This window comes from Cryptomeria japonica, chromosome 8 (genome assembly GCF_030272615.1).
Source record: "Cryptomeria japonica chromosome 8, Sugi_1.0, whole genome shotgun sequence".
Taxonomy (NCBI): Eukaryota; Viridiplantae; Streptophyta; class Pinopsida; order Cupressales; family Cupressaceae; genus Cryptomeria; species Cryptomeria japonica.
In genome coordinates this window covers 363,716,240-363,734,795 of record NC_081412.1, presented here as the reverse complement: position 1 = coordinate 363,734,795, position 18,556 = coordinate 363,716,240, and positions in this window count along the sequence as shown.

Sequence of the window (18,556 nt, the reverse complement as noted above, 5' to 3'; positions counted from 1 at the left end):
CCTTGTGTCGCTGGTTCTCAAGCAATAAAAATTGGTTTACTAACAATCTTATCAATTGGTATGTGTTCAAGATGAACAACGATGTTATGTTCTGAGATAAAAGGTGCCCGAATTTTAATTCTGAAAGGGTTAATGGGCTCTATGTTAAAACAATGAAGTGCGAACATATCTAACAACCCCCGTATCCCCGTGATGGAAGTTGCAAGGAGGTTACAGATCGCGGAATCACGAGATGATGCCATGTGTCCCGGGCTGACCAGGAAGACTTACGGTGGGGCCTTTGACAAAGTCTAGTGGAAAAATGATATGGTGCTGATTAGTCATGACTTCGTGGGTCCATGAATACAGATGGAAGTTCAAATACCACATCGACAAATAATGATCATTTGATTTGGCAGGCTGGGTAAGATCTATGGCTGAGTTTCAAATTTGAAATTAAAAGGGATCATTAAAGATATCTATTGTAGCCCGTGTGGGAAAGATAGGATGGATGGGATACAGATTTGTTGACTTAGGATGGATAGTAACAAGTTGGGAGATTTAGATGTTGGCTCAGTCTAGGAGGATTATTTTCATATTTTCTATTGAGTAAAAAATGATTCGACAGGGCAAGGACAATATCTCAGAGATGTGAAAGGATTGGGATAAGCTTCAGGTTTACATATGATGGATCATGAGTTCTCTGATGAATTCAAAGATTTCTTGTTGACAGGAATCCTGAAGTAGAAGACTGTACACTCAATAAAGAATAAAATTAGGATAAAATCACTCACATAAGATGAACCTGGACAGGAAAATATAGTAGATGTGATAGGCATGATTTCTAGTATCCATAGCTGGTAGGTTGAATTAAAAGCAACAAAGTGATAATTTTCCATGAACAGGCACTACTAGATGAATTGTTTTAACTATAAATACAATAAGGTGGTGACTAAACTTGTAGGAGAAAATGAAGCCTTTCCATTTTCTAAGTGCGGTTCTTTCTTCTGCAAGGAGAAAGATGTTTGAGCAAGGTCGTAAATGGAGTTTCTATATGCTCTATGATACCGTATGGATGTTTTCTCTCATGTGTGAGTATGTCCATTGCCAGAGGGGATGTGAAAGTGGGGAGGATTTCTAGAGGGGGCGTGAGAGCCTTTTCTTATGAAGAAAAGCCACACATGACACAACCTCTCCTTCTACTCTATCAGTGGATGGTAGGGGGTTCTGAGAGAGAGCCTACAGAGGAATGAAAAAGGAACATGTTTGGGTAGGGAGTGGCAACAGATCACCCATGTGGTTGCATGGAAGTTGTAACCCCTCCCCAACATATTATGTTTCCCCTGTAGCTCCTCCTTCCACTAACTCTGATCCTAGGCATGAAGTCTTGAGCTCCTCTTCTATTGTGGAGGTGACTTTTCTTCTTGTTGGAACCTGGTTTTATTTCCTAGATTCTCTGTAGGATAGAAGCGCAACATCTCACACTCCATCTGAAGGTGTCAGGGTGATAACGACATGGCTCAAATGGTTTTGCTCCTACCAATTTTTAGTTAAGAATGTTGATTCACAGGTGCTAGCACATGGATATGGAAATATTTATGTAACAAAATTGCATATGGCCTTTTAGGCCTAGTTGTCAAGAATGAATGTTTTATTAACGCGTGTCTTCTGGCCGGAAGCTTGTTGCTCCCTTTCTTCTATAAAAAGGGAAATCATGGCCAGAAAAAGGGTTCAGATTCTTGGGGAGTATCTTGTAGGTTTAGTTTTGTTGTTCCTTGGTTTTTTCCTAGTTTGTTTCCACTAGTGAGTCTAGGTGAAGCAAACAAGCTGTAAAGTCTTTTACAGAGTAAATAAAGAAATGTTTTAGTGACAAGTTTTGCACAGGTTCTTTAAGGAGTTATATGTAAATTTGATCCTATGATAGAGATAGCATTTTATTCAAATAAAATAGAATTCTGACTATTTTCTCTCCATTGCATGATTCTATCAATTTTTTAATAAAATCAATCAAGGGTTGATTTCATTCAGTACATTGTTGTGATGTATGTAGCTTTATGTTTATGCTTTGGCTCAAGGGGTCAATTAAATTTCTTAAATAGAGCTGCAGAATGATAGGGCTTGTGCAGGGATTTTAGATAAGTAGTTTTGGGTTGGGATTACAAATAATATATATTGTAAGGCAGTATTATCTTAGATCTTATGTTATTAGATCAAATTTTGTCACATTTTTCAGGTTTACATTTTATATCTTTCAGGGGCCCAATGGAGTAAGACACTAATCACTACTTGTAACTGGCTTTATAAACAACCTTGTTTCAGTTTTAGCTGATGAATCTCTACAAATATTTTAAATATCAAAATATAATTGTGAATTTTTCATGTATTTTCTGAAAGTTGTCCCGCCCATCTCATACTCCAGCCTAAGGTCAAGGATCACTGAAGGATTTTCCATCCTTAAGCATTCTCCCTTTCTGTTGAACCCTTTTATGAGATAATTTGCTTTGTTTTCTATAAATTCCTAAGTATTGTTGTAGAGATTAGGAAGTTCACTGAAGGGATTACCCTCCCTGGTTCTGCAGAGCCCAAAGTGTAGAAGGATCTTGTATCATTATTGATGTTGGTCCAAGCCTGAAGGATATTGATAGTTGCAAGTGGATTTCTATAGGTATTTGGAGGAATCAGCTTGGTCTCTTCCTTGTGGCAGTGTAATCCCTTTATTTTGGGAACCAACAAAAATGGTGACTCCACTCGGGAAGAAAGAATTGTAGAGAATCTTTGGTTAGAAAATATTTTCTTAATATATAGATGAGATTATCCCATTTGTTGGGGAATGTTGTATAAATTTTTTAGGGTTTTCTGTGATTTGATGGTTGAGCGTTTCTCCCTCATCATAGGATTCAAACCTTTTCCCATAGAGTGAAGAATTTCTTAATTTGTCCCTTGTCAGTCTGAGTCAATTCTCATAAATGTTGTTGGAGAATCTGTTGTAGTTCATCTTTTGATATAAAGTTTTGTCTAGATCAGTCCATGTTTAAGATTATTTTGTAATACCTCACAAGTTGTGAGTGGCGACTCTGAGACTCCTAGATCTATGCATCAGTGTACATTTGTTTGAAGAAGAACCAAAGAATTTGTAGAAGAGATGAAGCAGATTTGAGCTCTTATGATGAAGTACCTTGACAAGATAAGGACGGGATCTGTATAATGCCATGTGATGATAAGGAAGTGTTGCAGTGTTATGTTGAAACAAATTTGGCCTATGAAGAGATTCCAGTTGTTTGAGTATTTGTTCTCTGCAAGGAGGTGGCGACTTTGTCAAAGGTCAGTGTTAAAGATTTGAAGGATTGAAGGTGATTTTGCAAATCCCTAGTTAAAGAAGGTAGCAGCAACTTCAACATTTCCATGTATTTTGATTTTCATGAGTCAAGTATATTTTCATGAAAATTATGTGTAAAAAATGTTTCCTAGAGAGTGAGTAAAGCACTAACGAAGGAAATGGTAGTGATTGTTTTACGTACTTCTGTGATACAATTTTCACATTCTGTATGAGGTTAGATGGAGTATATTTTGAGTTGTACATTGTAATAGTTTAAGATTTATGGCAAAGGAAAGAGATAGGGAAATAAATGAAAATATGTATTATGTGCTTGTGCTTCCCTGTGAAATGTGAAGTGTAAATGTGCAACCTCTGCCAAATCACCATAGATCTTTCTTTATGGAAAGATATAAGCCATTAGGTTTTAATGGTATTCAAGGTTTCCCAAATCCTATTCCTACAAAGGTTAGGGAACATTTATCGCAATTCAGTGGGAAAAGATGAGAATCAACACGTTAGCATTTGCAGGAATTTTCTGAATTAATGAAAGATTTTGAGATAAATCAGGAAGATATTTTCATGAAGTTGTTTGTTCAATCTTTGAAGGAAAAAGCCAGAGATTGGTTTTCTTACCTGCCAACATGTTCTATCTCATCATGGGATGAATTAAAGGTAGCATTCATGGAACAATTTGGTGAAAGAATTAATCCAAGCTCAGTTATGAAAACATTCATGGGTATTCAGAAGGAAGAGGATGAGTTAGTACCTTCTTTTAATTTCAAGTTTGCTAGGACATTGGATGCTATTCCTAACAGTTATAGACCAGATGATGCTCTATATTTAGTTGTTTATTTGGCTGCATTTGACGAGGAATAGAGTTATTTGCTAAGAGATAAATCCTAAAACCTTGCATTAGGCTTATAGGATAGCAATGGATATTGAAAACAACTTGAAGTATGGAATCCCTAAGGGTTATCTATTTGCAAGGGTATGCTATCCCAAAATATTAGAGGTTAAGGAAAGACATTAGTCAGAAGATAAAGATCAATATCAAGGCGTTTACATCCCTATTGATCACATTAGCCATGTTATTGATTATGATTTGAACAAAAATGTGAGTGGAGAGAACTTGTCCCAGACAGTGGTTATTCCTCATATTGATGAAGAAATGGTTAATGAGAAATTATATGACATATTGGATATAGAGATAGAGATGATGTCAATTACTTCACCAAATGACGACAACAGTGGTTGTTCAGGGAAGGAAATCTCATAGGAGATTTGTCTATAGTCTTGTGTCTCAGATAGATCCAAAAGTGAGTATGAAGAATTGGAAAGTTGTATGTCTAAAGTAGATGCAAGTATGCAGGATATTTATGATATGAATATAGTCTCTCAAGAGTCATTTATATGTGGTAACAAAATTTCAGCTGAAGAGATGCCACCAATTTTAGTTAATGATACTATTGAGATAGAAAGCTACATAATGTGTACCAATGAGGAAGTTGTCTTATTACAAGCCATTTTTAGCACTGAGGACCAGACTATTTTAAGTTGCTCTCATTACCAAAATGTCCCTGAGTTGACTTGTATGTTTGAGAGAAATTTAGTTCAAAAGGATCAGAATGGTCATGGCAGCTTTGTTGAGGCTTATGAGCATCTTAACATGGAACATTCATACTATGAGGATTATATTGCTAGGTGTTGTTCTAGTTCAGATTGTAATTCCTTGACTCCTGATGAAAGTGAAGTTAAGATGAGTAATGGTTTTAGTGAAAATATCAATGCATTATTTGATGAGGATGCAGATGAAGATCAGTTGGTCCTTTGCTATAATGTTTTTGAGAAGGGTTTTCATATTGTTCTTAACCCTTTTTATGAAGAAACAAGTGAGAGTTTGGACACTATTGCATCAACTTTTGAAATAGATAATTATAAAGATAAAGATGTGATACTTGAATTGATGATAAGTAACAATAATTAGTTTCTTCATGTGGCCCATATGGTCGAAATCAAATGGGATACAAAGAAGTAGGTTGAAGTTTTTGTCTAGTTTGATGATTTGCAGTTACATGAAGGAATCATATCTGATCCTTTTCCTCCTCTTGATAACAGTTTGCTTGTTATGCTCAGTAAGAGAATGGGTTCTTCAGGGAGTCCCTATTTCAGTAAGCAGACTGATGTTGTAAATGAGACATGTTTTCTCAGTTATGTGTCAAAATATGAGATTTTGTTTTTTCAATTGGATGATGTTATTACAGAATGGGATATTGGTTGTAGTCAGGATGTATGTTATGTTCAATACAACATATATATATTACAAGGTGATAACTATCCTGTATCATTGCATGAGTTTTAGAGTTTCAACAGTAACTGCAGTGATAATTTTAAGCATAGTAGTTGGACAAAAGTAGCCACCAGATTTGAAAAATGGCATTCCACTTATGTTATTAAATTACATTTTCTTCTTTTAGAAGAGAACCAAGTTTATGATAGAGGAAAATATTGGTTGATATTGATAGATGGCATTAGGCCATCACATGTGGTTTGACCCTGATAGTTTTGATACTTAATGTAAGTACAGTTCCAATAGCCAACAAGATGAGAGGGGGGGGTGAATCATACAAACTTAATCTTCCATAAAAACATTAGATTCAACCTCAGTAACATATACTTTAGTAATATAACCAAAAATGCTAAACATGCAAACTCAAAAGCATATAAACATCATAAACCTCATAACACCATATTTAACATGGAAACCCAAATAGGGAAAAACCACTATGGGATTTCAAACCCACTAAGAAATATACTCCTCTAGAGTATGCTCGGTTAAAAGAAAATCCTATTAAAGATTACAAACACATTGCTAGATGTGACCCGATTAAGGGATTTCCCTTAGATCTGTTAGGATCTTCACCTTGTTAGAAGTGACCTTGTTAAAGGATTTCAAACACTCAATCAGAATGTCACCTTGCTAGAGGGTTTTACAAATAAGACTGTTAAGTCCACTCGGTTAAGAGATTTTATGTCACTTTCACAAAATAACAGTAATAAAAATCTATTTGCAACTTCACATCTAAAATGCTAAAGAAAATTCTTATTTGCTCAATACAATCTAGACATAGAACTAATCTTGTCCATTTGCTGGGCTTCTATACTCTGTTATTCAAATAGGTCTTCAAGCTTCTGTGCTCGGTAATCACTATGTAGAATCCTTGTGCATACATTTGCCTGCATACATTGTTTATCAATAGTTCCCTATTTATAAACAATTTGCCAACCACTTAATCTCCTTGATCACATTTCCCATGATCAATCATAGCCATCAGATCTTCAAACTTTGACCAAGTTCAATGTATCCTTCGATCTGAAAACATTTTACCCTTCCTTGGAACATGCATATATTTCTTGGAACTTGTGCTAGGGTATTGTGTTTCAATCTAAGCTATAGATCTTCATGTCGATTTTCCTTTGCCATAGATTCATTAACAAACTTCATGCACGACATACCAATCATTTAATCAGTTCTAGCTCATCAACTTCCTTTATTAAATAATGCATGTAACCATTTAATGTATTCTGTTACAGCTCAGTTACAACTCGGTAACAACTCAGTAAATACTAAACTTCACTCGGTAGACATTTTGCCTTCATTAACCGATAGCGATAACCTTAGGGTTTACCGACTAGGTTCCTTAGGGTTTACTGACTAGGTTCTTTGCTCGGTAACATAGTATAGTATTAACCTTACAATTTACAACATATGTATGATGTTAAAACAATCTAAACATCATGATCTCATCATTGTCTGACTCGGTAATAGTTGCCCATTGAATACCTTATTCATCCTCTTATTCATCATATTCTTTCTGTGTCTTTTAACGACATCTTTATACTCTTCAAATCATACTTCTCGAGATATGGCAACATCATACTGAATTAGAAAATCAATTTCTTGACATCAATGACAAAATAATAATATCAAGACAGTAAACATCCTTAATCAGTTATATCCATAATCATCAACAACCTTCTCAATATCCTTATTGAAATGCCAACAATCTCCCATTGTCTGTTATAATGCCAAATGCCAACAATCTCCCCCTTTGGCATTGATGGCAAAACCAATTGATTTGACCTTAAAAAGATTCAGATTGCTATGATTCTGAAATGCTGAAATTCTCTCTTGCTGTCAACAGACTTCTCCTATTTTCTTTAGTCTTCTCCCCTTTTTTCAATCTTCAGTTTCAGTCATTTTAATCAGTCTTCTCCCCCTTTGACAACAATGCCAAAAAGGAAAGAACTAAAACATAATTTCTCCCTGTAGGAAGTGATTTCCTGTTGTTGTATATCAACTGAGTCTCAGTCAGAGCATTTTTTCTTCAATTCCTATTCCCTATATTGTATCCTGCATTATTTCCTACACACCTTTAGAAAACATCCTAAAGTGTGTAAATCAGCATCAACACTAAAAAGATATTCGATAGAGTCATTGAATTGATGCTTTCACCGAACTCGGTCAATGAGTAGAAGATAGGGGTAGGACCCCTAACTTACTTCTGAGATATTCAAAAGTGTCCCTTGGTAGTGGCTTGGTGAAGATATCTGCTATTTGTTCCTTTGTGCTAACATATTCCAACACCACTTTCTTCTCCTGAGCTTCTTCTCTAAGATAATGATATTTTATAGAGATGTGCTTTGTCTTAGAGTGCATAACAGGATTCTTCGAAATGTTAATGGCACTAGTATTGTCACAGAATATAGTTACTGGCTCGGTAACTTTCTCATTTATTCCTTCCAATAGTTGTTTGATCCATGCTATGTTAGTACAATTCAATGCTGCAACAACGTATTCAGCTTCTGTTGTTGACTGTGAAACACATCCTTGTTTCTTGCTAAGCCAACTCACTAGTCTTTCTCCTAAAAAGAAAGCTCCTCCACTTGTGCTTTTTCGGTCATCAATGTTGCCTGCCCAATCAGCATCAGTATAAACTTTTAAATCAAAATCATTTCCTTTCTGATATACTAAGCCATAATCCTCAGTGCCTTTCAAATATCTAAAAATTCTTTTGATTGTTGTCATGTGTGTTTCCTTAGGATCTGCAGAGAATCTTGCAACTATACCTACTACATGTGCTATGTCTGGTATGCTATGAACAACATATTGTAGCTTTCCAATCATGGATTGGTAAAGTGTCTCATCAATAGATGCAGATTCATCATTCTTTGATAGTTTATAGTTGGTAGTCATAGGAGTACTTACTGGTTTTGAATCCTCCATTCCAAATTTCTTCAAGATTTCCTTTATGTACTTGGATTGAGTAATGAAAATCTCATTTTTCATTTGCAGTATCTGTAAACCTATAAAATACTTTATCTCACCGATTAATGACATCTCAAATTCTTTGCTCATTTCATTTCCAAAGTTCTTACAAAGAGAGTCATTTCCACAAAATATAATATCATCAACAAATATGGCTGAGATCAGTATTCCATTTTCATCATTCTTCATGTACATATTGTTATTCTCACTTGTCCTTATAAAACCAATCTTAATCAAATAAGAGTGCAATCTTTCATACCATGCTCTAGGTGCTTGTTTCAGACCATATAATGCTTTGTTCAATTTACATATGCTTTGTTCAATTTACATACCTGATCTTTATTATTGTCTTCAACAAATCCTTCAGGTTGTTCAATAAAAACTTCTTCTTCTAATATTCCATTCAGAAATGCAAATTTGACATCCATTTGATATACCTTGAAGATTTTGAAAGAAACATATGCCAACAATGTTCTTAGTCCTTCAAGTCTAGCCACAAGTGCAAACGTTTCACCATAATCAATTCCTTCTTCTTGAGCATAACCTTTGCAAACTAGTCTTGCTTTATTTTGAATGACCTCTCCTTTTTCATTTAGCTTGTTTCAGAAAATCCACTTTGTACCAATTACAATTTTGTCCTTTGGTCTTTGGATTAGTGTCCATGTGTCATTCTTCTTGATTTGATCAATCACTTCTATCATAGCATTTATCCAATCTTCACTGTTAAATGCCTCTTTCACTATTCTCGGTTCAAATTCAGATATCAGGCACGTGTTCTGTCTCAGTTTGTTCCTTGTCATCACTGGATCATCCTTATCTCCTATAATCTGACTTGGTGCATGATGCCTTCTAACATATTTGGCTAATACAGGCTCGGTAGGCTCTGTATGATCTTCTTCATCACTCAGTAACTGGATATTTTCTTCAACAGTTTTCTCAGTAAAACTTGTTGGTTGAACATAGACAAATTCATCATAATCTTCTAGTTCTTTGGAATTTCCTTCATCATTTCTTTCTGCAAATTCATCAATTTTCACATTTGCACTTTCTACTATTTTGTTAGATGATTTGATCAGACATTTAAATGCTTTGCTTCTAGAAGAATAACCTAGAAATGTTCCTTCTTCACTTTTCTGATCAAACTTGCCATTTCTATCATCTTTGTGTACATAGCATCTACTTCCAAAGATCTTAAAATAACTTACATTAGGTTTCTTGTCATACTAGATTTCATATGGTGTCTTCAAAGTACCTTTCTTTAGTTGTACTCGGTTCAGGGTGTAAACTGTTGTGCTTATTGCTTCTCTCCAAAATGTTTGTGGCACTTTCTTTTCAATCATCAGGGTTTTGGCACAATCCACAATAGATCTGTTTCTTCTCTCAGCTATTCCATTCTGCTGTGGAGTTCTCAATGCAGAGACTTGTCTTTTAATACCATGATCATTGTAGAATAAGTTGAACTCATCAGATGTGAACTCTCCTCCTCTATATGATCTAAGACATTTCAGTTGTCTTTCTGTTTGATTTTCAACTCTTGCCTTGTACCATTTAAACATTTGAAAAGCTTCTAATTTTTCTTTTAAAAACATTACTGACATCATCCTTGAATAGTCATCCACAAATGATATGAAATATTTATCACCATAATAACTTTGAACTTTCATAGGACCACAAAGATTAGTGTGCACAAGATCTAAAATTCCCTTAGAAGTTTAAGACTTACTTGTAAAGCTTGATCTTGTCATCTTACCCATCCGGCATCCTCCGCACATAGCATTCTCAGGCTTTTCAAGACTCGGTAGACCTCTTACTCGGTGCTTCTTACTTATTTTGATCAGATTATCAAAATTTAAATGACAAAACCTTTTATGCCATAACCAGGTATCATCTATCTTTGCATACAAACACTTGTTTTGATTTGAGTCAAGGTGAAATGTGTTACCTTTTGTTTGTGTCTCGGTAGCAGCTAACTTTCCATTCTCGTCATGAACTTTGACAATTCCTTTTTGAAATTCTATTCGGTAACCTGTATTGTTTACCTGTGCTACACTCGACAGATTGTATTTCAAACCTTCAACCCAATAAACATCATTGCATCTTGCATTGTCAAGAAGTGTTATAGATCCTTTACCTTTCACCGAACATGGTGCATCATTACCAAATCTTACATTGCCTCCATCATAATCTTCTAACATAACAAACATGTGTTTATCTCCTGTCATATGATGTGAGCATCCACTATCTATGATCCAAGAATCATTAGTATTTACATGAGATATTAGGGATTTTTCTTCATACCTTTCTTCATCTGATCCATCTTTGATAGCCACATAAACTACTTCCTCTGTATCAGTTTCATCTGATTTATCATCATTGGATTCCTCATCAGCTATTAAGCATGTCTTTCTATCTCTTCTTCTAAAGTCTCAGTGTCCTCTGTAATGATTGTCTTTCTGTCTGTCATCTCGGTAATCTCTCTTTTTAGTAGATTCTTTGTCAAGATAGTTAGAATCCATATGTCATATCTTATCACAATTGAAACATTTCAAAGGTAGTTTTCCTTTATACTTACCTTTGCCTCTCGGTAACCTTTTGGCTAATAGTGCTTCAAACTCTTCCTGCTTTCTGATTTCCTCATACAGTTTGTGTACTTCTTCCATGTTCTTATGAAATCTTTCACTTGCTCCACTGTGATCTCCTTCAGAGTACTTATACTTTCTTTCATTGTAATCATTAGATTCATCAAGATGAAAAGAACTAAATGCAGATTCAACTTTATTTATCGAAGATCTACTATTATCAAAGTTACTTAACTCAAATGCATGTAGCTTACCAATAGTAGCATCTAAAGAAACTCGCATATTAGTTATAGACCTCAATTCATTGATTGCAGAGACTCTGATTGCATAAGCCGGTAGGAGGGTTCTTAACAACTTACTTGTTATATCATTTTCTTCAATAGTTCCACCTGCTCCTTTGATTTGATTGACAATCTCCTTTAGTCTTGTACTATACTGAGTTATGTTCTCACCTTCATTCATCCTCATAGATTCAAGTTGTCCTCTTAGACTATCTTCTTTTTCTCTTTGAACATGTTCATCTCCTCCATATACTGATATGAGCTTATCCCACATAGCCTTTGCATCATTGCAGCCTTCTAGATCATTAAACTCTGAGTTGGTGAATGTAGATGTTATTTCAATCATTGCTTGGATATGTTCTTGCTTTGCCTTTATCTCTTCCATTGTCAATGGATAGGTGCTTGGTGTGATGAAATCTCTCCAAATAATATGCAGCATATTCTCCAACTCCTGATAGGTGCAACTTCATCCTTTTCTGTCATGTAGAGAAACTTGACTTGTTCAGCTTCGGTGCATCCCTCTTATACATCTTTGGAACTTTTCCTCAAGTACCTTTAAACTTTTCTTCCGGAATCCAAAGCTCTGATACCAATTGATAGTTTTGATACTTAATGTAAGTACAGATCCAATAGCCAACAAGATGAGAGGGGGGGTGAATCATACAAACTTAATCTTCCATAAAAACATCAAATTCAACCTCGGTAACATATACTTCAGTAATATAACCAAAATTGCTAAACATGCAAACTCAAAAGCATATGAACATCATAAACCTTATAACACCAGATTTAACATGGAAACCCAAATAGGGAAAAACAACTATGGGATTTTGGACCCACTAAGAAATATACTCTTCTAGAGTATGCTCGGTTAAAAGCAAACCCTGTTAAAGATTACAAACACATTGCTAGATGTGACCCAGTTAAGAGATTTCCCTCAAATCTGTTAGGATCTTCACCTTGTTAGAAGTGACCTTGTTAAAGGATTTCAAACACTCAATCAGAATGTCACCTTTCTAGAGGGTTTTACAAATAAGACTGTAAGTCCACTCGGTTAAGAGATTTTCTGTCACTTTCACAAAATAACAATAATAAAAATCTATCTGAAACTTCACATCTAAAATGCTAAAGTAGATTCTTATTTTCTCAATACAATCTAGACATAGAACTAATCTTGTCCATTTGCTGGGATTCTATACTCTTTTATTCAAACAGGTCTTCAAGCTTCTATGCTAGGTAATCACTATGTAGCATCCATGTGCATACATTTTCCCGCATACATTGTTTATCAATAGTTCCCTATTTATAAGCAATTCGCCAACCACTTAATCTCCTTGATCACATTTCCCATGATCAATCATAGCCATCAGATCTTCAAATTTTGACCAGGTTCCATGTATCCTTCAATCTGAAAATGTTTTACCCTACCTTGGAACTTGCATACATTTCTTGGAACTTGTGCTAGGGTATTGCGGTTCAATCTGAGCTATAGATCTTCATGCCGATTTTCCTTTGCCATAGATTCATTAACAAAATTCATGCATGACATACCAATCATTTAATCAGTTCCAGCTCATCAGCTTTCTTTATTAAATAACTCATGTAACCATTTAATGTATTCTATTATAGCTCGGTTACAACTCAGTAACAACTCGATAAATACTAAACTTCACTCGGTAGACATTCTACCTTCATTAACTGATAGCGATAACCTTAGGGTTTACCAACTAGGTTCTTTGCTCGGTAACATAGTATAGAATTAACCTTACAATATACAACATATGTATGATGTTAAAACAATCTAAACATCATGATCTCATCATTTTCTGACTCAATAATAGTTGCCCATTGAATACCTTATTCATCCCCTTATTCATCATATTCTTTCTATGTCTTTTACTGAAATCTTTATACTCTTCAAATCATACTTCTCAAGATATGGCAACATCATACTGAATTAGAAAATCAATTTCTTGACATCAATGACAAAATAATAATATCAAGACAGGAAACATCCTTAATTAGTTATATCCATAATCATCAACAACCTTCTCAATATCCTTATTGAAATGCCAACAATCTCCCATTGTCTGTTATAATGCCAAATGCCAACAGACCCTACAGGCCACAAGTAATTTGGGGTAGAGTAAATTTTTTGATTCTATGCCAAATGGAATGATTAATAATTCCCTCTTGAATTGCCCATTCATGGACAATTTTTGATGTTCTACTTTTCTTAAAAGTAGCTGTTATCCTTGAGCATTAGTTAGGTTTTCTTTGGTAGTGTAGTTTCCTTTTCTGTTGAAGTTACTCTGTCCAAGTAATTTCTTTAAAGTCTACTTCACCAAAGATTCTGGTTTCTTGTCTCATTTCTATGAAATGGACGTCCCCAACTAGAGCCACTAATAGCCTTGAAAATTGATTATATGAGAGTTTTCAATTTTGAGCTTTAAATAGTGATCTTTCTAGTTTTATTTGCATCCTTTGTCAAGGTTCAAGGTTTAGGGTTTAGGGTATATCAAAATTTCTTATGTCTTGTGAAGAAAACCCTAGCAATGATATATCTTGTCATTACTTTTTCCCACTAAGGCCAAGGGTTGTTTACCATGGGTAGAGCTATTTTATTTCCTAAGCACTAACTCGTGGTAGACTGGTTTATGAAATGATTTTTCTAAAGTCCCATGCAAAATTTCCCTATAGTTGCTCTTTTAATATTTGTGTCTACGCCCACATTTTTCCTAAGTCTAAAATTCTAAATGTTTCAGCCGGTTGATAATGATAGTATGATGAATCAATAAGGATCCGATAAACTACTGAGAGGGGAGGGTGAATTAGTAGATAGAAAACTAACATAAGCTTTTCACCAAACAAAAACAACCTCTCAAGACAAAGTCAAAACTAACAAATTGCAATATCACTGTCAAGTAAATTGGTTGATTGGCATAACAGTAAAACTCTGAAACTCTCAAAACCTTTTAACCAAAACATCCAAATACTCTATTGACCAAAGTAAAATCTCATTTTGGATTGTTGTCGGTCATCATAACGTAACTAAGTGGATTTAGTTGTTAAGAAAATTAACCATATCAAATATGACCACAAAAATATTCACCACTTGACATAATGGTTTTGACATGGAAACCCAAATGGGAAAAACCATGGTGGGGATGAATACCCACAAGTATTTTGAACTCTTCTGAAGTTCTCCCTGTTAGGATCCAAGCCTATTAAAGCTTTACAATAAGTCTTGTTAAGAACATATCCTGTTAGGGACCACCCAGTTAAGGGATTGACTATAATGCCCTATTAGAAGCAATACTTTATTAGGAGTAACCTTAGTAGATGATTTGAAATCCAAGCTAATCAATCACCTAGTTAGAGGATTTAGATAACACTAAGCTTGTTAGAGCTTACCTGGTTAAGGGATTTGACTGTTGTAATTGTTAGAGAACAATAGGGGTTTGCTGATCTGGTGAATAGCACTTCTCTTCTTGATCAAATCATTTTCATGCTCCTATCTGCCTTTACACATACTACAGACACATCATCTGGTTCGGCAACCAATCACTCTTACATTCAACCAAAATTGCCAATACTACAAGAAAACAACACATTGACCTTATAAACAAAACAATAGGTCGGTAACACATCACAAACCTAAGATCTCATAGAGATTACAAACAAATCGGTTCAAGTATGATCATTGGATTACATAGCAATCACTGCACATCATTCAAGACAACCTCGACCACTCCTTGATCACCACTTCATCGAATATTGTAGCTCATCACATGGTTTCCCTTACATGCAATGAACTTGCTCATTCCCAAGATAAAAACCATTTGAAAAGCTTCTCATACAACATGCATACATGTCATAATCATTACCACTCATCATTTGATCATAAACCAATACATCCGATTCACCAAACTTCATCGGTTAGGGTTTATCATATCAATGAGTAAGGTTTACCGGTTGATCTCACTTCTTCTCTAGTAATATCAGTTTCCTTCACAAGCTCACCTACCCGTTACAAAACAACATTATTACAACATCATTACTGGTTATAATTGACATCAATTACAACATAAAAGTTCATCAATGCAATCTTCATGCAAATGCCAACAATCTCCCCCTTTGGCATTGATGGCAATACAAGTATCAATACCCTTGATTGCTATGATTGTGAATAGGAATCCTAGTTTACATTGAACCATGTACTCTCCTTCAACTGAGTCTCCATGTCTTCAGCTAGTAACTGGCTATAGATATTCTCTCTGTCAATCATGTAGTTCTTCACCCCAATCATATAGTTCTTCTCCCCCTTTGACAACAATGCCAAAGTGAAAGTAAAACATGTAGTGGCATACTTCACTATTCTGCAATATCAACCTGCAACTTGATGCTCCCCCTATGGAATAACTCCACTCAACACCAATCCTGCTTCAAGATTCTTCAATTTTCTCTGGGACTGATGTATTCCACATCATGCTTAATTGAATTCATGTATGGGCATAACCCCTAGCTAACCTCTAAGATATTCAAAAGTAGTCTTACACAGAGATTTAGTAAAGATATTTGCTAGTTGCTCCTTTATAGATGCATCCTCCAATAACACATCTTTACTCTGCACTTTCTCTCTTAAGAAATGATATTTCAGCTCGATATGCTTGATTCTAGCATGCAACACCGGATTCTTTGAAATATTTATTGCGCTGGTGTTATCACATAAAATATTTAATAGATTTGTAATCTTCAACTTGAATCCTTCCTGAATGTGTTTCATCCAAATTACCTGGGTACAATTCAAATACACTACAACATACTTAGCTTCAGCAGTGGACTGTGATATACAGCTTTGCTTCTTGTTGCTACATGAAACAAGTCTTCCTCCAAGAAATAATGCACCACCAGTTATGCTCTTCCTATCATCAACATTACCTGTTGGGCAGTCTGCATCTGTATAAACCTTCAAATCAAAGTTACCTGCATATGGATACCATAATCCATAGTCAATAGTACCTTTCAAATATCTGAATATCCTCTTGATTGCTATCAAGTGTGTCTCCTTTAGATTCTTCTGAAATCTAGCAACTAAACCAACTGCATGAGCAATATCTAGTCTGTTGTGAACAACATAATGCAGTTTCCCTATCATTGACCTATACTCCTTTTCATCAACAGATGTGGCTTCATCTTCCTCAGACAATTTACAACCTATAACCATCGGTGTTCCAATTGGTTTACAGTCACTTATTCCAAATATTTTCAATACCTCTTTTAGATACTTAGACTGTGTGATGAAAATACCACTCTTCATCTGCTGAATTTGAAAACCTATGAAGAATTTTATCTCTCCCACTAGAGACATTTCAAATTCACTTTTCATTTCATTTGCAAAGTCATCACTCATATAATCATTGCCTCCAAATATGATATCATCCACAAACACTTCACTAACCAGTATCTTATCTCCTTCAGATTTAAGATATATATTGTTTTCTTCACTGGTTCTCTGAAAACCTATCTTCATCAGGTATGAATGTAGCCCTACATACCATGCTCTTGGTGCTTTCTTAAAACCATAAAGTTCCTTGTGCAATTTACACACCATATTTTTTGCAACAGTCAAAGCATAACCATCTAGCTGCTCAATGTATACTTCTTCTTCCAGTGTTTCATTCAGAAATGTTGACTTCACATCCATCTGATATACTTTGAATCCCTTATATGCTGCAAATGCAAGTAGATTCCTAGCACCTTCCAATCTAGCAACTGGTGCATATGTCTCACCATACTCTTCTCCTTCTTATTGTGCATAACCTGTTAGGTCTCGGAGGAAGCTGAGAGGGGGGGGGTGAATCAGTTGTCAAATAAATTCAAACCAAAACAACTTAACCAACTTATTGCTTAATACTGGTAAACCAGTCTTTTATACCAATAGACAGTTTAATCAGTTAATTGCAATATCGGTAGATATTAATGCATGAAACAAAAAGACAAAGTCTTCCACAACACTTGATACCAATATTTGTATGTGGAAACCCTGTGAGGGGAAAAATCACAGTGGGAAACCTTACCCACAATTAGATGATACTACTGCAGATAGTAAGTGTATACAAATGAGGTCTGCACATGCAGAAAGGCCAAGCGCCTAGAGGTCACTGCTCAAACACAAAATAGGAGTCACGCTGACTACAATTGGATGGTTAAGTCCAATAAGAATGTACTACTCAAAATAGCATCTTCATATGCTGGATTCAGTACTGGTGTAGTTCTGATATGCTTTCACAAAAACCTTGCTTCACCTTCAAATGATGTCTGTGTGTATAGCTCTGCTTATTCTCGTATATACCTTTACACAATTCTTCTTCGCATTCCACACCCAATCTTACAAATAAGATCTTACATTTATATTATAACCTAGGACCAATTTTAGTAGGTCAGCTCTAAAAGATATTACAATAAAATCAATTTACAATTAAATTAATGTCCGATGCAATAACCAATTCAACATGTTGGCTTAATTCATTTACAACAATAATAAATCGTCTCCATAGCATGCCATGCTGATCTGGAAAAGATAAACCTGCCGGTGTATAACCTGGACCTATTTGCCGGTAACAACAAATATGCAAATACGAATATGCCAATAATCAAATCTCAAAGACAAAGCATCCAAATGATGTCTTCGACATAACCAAGTGTTTTCCATGCCATTCCAAGTGTCGGTGATCATTATATCCTATCGGTGTACTAGATACTGGTGACTGTGCATGAGTCATTTGCTTGCCGGTGAATGTTGTTGATTCTCCAAAGTGCCAGAGTTAATAAGTGTTAGTAGGTGTTGACATCAATGACAAAACCATACCAAAATACCAACAATCTCCCCCTTTGGCATTGATGGCAACACAAGATGGAAAAACCATCAAAGTACCAAAACAAAGTTGCCAAATACCAAAATATCAACAATTACCAAAATATAAGTAATCTCTCCCAAAGTAACAATCGCTCCCCCTCAGAGTGACATATGTTTCTTTTTGTTTTTCCATACCAATCTCTCCCCCTTTGACAT